Below are 2,408 nucleotides of genomic sequence, written 5' to 3'. Positions count from 1 at the left end.
GATTACAGACAAGTTTGGAAATGATTTGACGAAGATTCGACAGTTGGAATCCTAATTGAACCTTAAGAATAGTTTAAGATGCTAGTGACATGCCATTAGGGATATCTTGAGATGGCTTCGGGCCATCACTTTGGGTGCGAGATAAACCAATTTGGCTTCGGGCCATGCATATCGATTAATTTGGCTTCGAGCCATGATCTCAGAATTTCGGATAAGTTACCTTGATTTGGTTTCAGGCCATGGTATAGGTACTTATCATGTAAGACCCTTGAGCACCCGACTTCTATTCTAAATGGTTCAACGGGTAAATGAAAGATGTGGTTGATTATGAGGTTGGTACGAGATGGTACAAGTACGTATGATAATGAATTGAGTTTTGAAACTATGGAATTGATAAGTTCTTTGGTAAGTTATGTGAATGATCATTTGATAGCTTTGAGATTTAATACAACTGTTGCATATTGTTTTCTATTATTTGAATAATTAATTAATGGTGATAGTTTGCTTATTGCCAACATACGAGCTTACTAAGCTATATAGCTTACTTTGTTGCTTTTCAATGTTTTATAGTGATTTCAAAGCTAGCTCAGACTCGGGGATCGTCGGAGACTACATCACACTATCCACTAACACTTTGGTACTTTTGAAACTATGTTTTGGATCATATGGCATGTATAGGGACTTTGAGTCATGTTAATTATGTTTTGGTAATGATTTTGGCCAATTGAATTGACTTGTAAATGTTTATATTTTGGTATGTATATAGATATATAGCCATATGTGATGGATTATTTTGGTTTGTTTGGTATATTTGAATAATGTACATATATGTATAGTTGTGTCTTATGAATTGAGTTGGTTGATGGTTATGTGATGATTGTTAATAATAGGTACTATGAATGGTACATTAATGAATTGTGGTATTTATATGCCTTGAATTGGTTAGTATTGAAATGGTAGGATTTAGGCTTGGTTTGGTTGTTTTGGATTGCATATTATGCTATGGTTTAGTATCAATTGTGTAGGCGAAGATGTGTACCAAATGAGGTGGCAAAATGGCTTGGTAAATAGCCTATTTTTGTCCACACGGGTAGAGACACAGGCATGTGTCTCAGCCATATGTGACACACGGTCATGTTACACGGCCGTGTGTCCCTTGGTGTGGTTTTAGAAATCAAGTCAGTATGCTCCACACGGCTTCACACACGGGCGTTTGACTTGGCTGTGTGGCATAAGTCAGTATACCCTATAGGATTGGCACGACCTAACACACAGCCTGGCACACGGGCATGTGTAGCCATTTTTAGGGCACACGGGCTAGTCACACAGGTGTGTGTGTTGGTCGTGTGACCCAAGTCAGAGAGTTACACAGGGTCAGACACGGGCTGGGACACGGCTATGTGCTCCCATTTCGAATGTCCACATGGCCTGTGACATGGGCGTGTCTGGTGGCCGTGTGAGACACATGCCTTGGCACACGAGCATGTGTCTCCTATTTTGAGAAAATTTTTCAAAGTTTCGTGAAAGTTTATTGAACTATCGGTTTAGTCCCGAACCACTTCCAGAGCATAAAGTTTATTGAACTATCGGTTTAGTCTCGAACCACTTCCAGAGCATGTTTTGGGCCTCACAGGCTCGTATAAGGGACAATTTGATTGAAATTGAATGATGATTGTATGAATTGGTTTAAAAGTATGTGAAAAGTATGATTAAATGTATTGTAAGTCTGGTAATGCTCCGTAACCCTATTCCGACGTTGAATACGGGTAAGGGGTGTTACAAGTTTTGTGTAGTTAGAAGGTTGAGAATTAGTCGTAGGTGAACTATAAGATGAACGAAATTGTTTTTAGGCAAAAAGATTAAGTGTAGACTGAGTTATTTAGATTTCAAGTTGGATATGTTAAAGGTTTTGGTTACATAAGAATATAGCTTAGGCTTATGTCTTTGATTGCTTGTGGTGAGTCCTTAGCTAATTCTTAAATGTATTGTTGTGTGATTTATTGTGTTGAAGCTTCAGATTCGTTAAGACCGTATACGAGTTAGGAAAGGCTAGTTTGAGCTTTCAGTGTTTCGGCGAAAGCGAATTGGGTAAGTGTTTGGAATAATTGCTTGTAGACACGATTCATTGCATTAATTGGGAATGAAGTAGTACCCTAAACCCCTATTCTAAATTTCAAGTGTAAGCTTTTTCTTAATCTTAAGTTAATGTGTTCTTTTTTATTGTGAAATTATGAATTGTGATGAGATGCTATATTATGTCATATGTATTTATGAATACATTAAGAAAGTGTAAATGTAAGCATGTTATACATGCTAGATGATAGTGATAATGTTGTGTTATAATGTGATATTTGTAGTTAATAAGTGCAGTGAATAATAAGTAATATGTGTGTATTAATAACAGAAAT

Source organism: Gossypium arboreum, chromosome 3, assembly GCF_025698485.1.
Source record: "Gossypium arboreum isolate Shixiya-1 chromosome 3, ASM2569848v2, whole genome shotgun sequence".
Classification (NCBI taxonomy): domain Eukaryota; kingdom Viridiplantae; phylum Streptophyta; class Magnoliopsida; order Malvales; family Malvaceae; genus Gossypium; species Gossypium arboreum.
The sequence above is the reverse complement of the archived record's forward strand: the minus strand, read 5'-3'. Positions refer to the sequence as shown.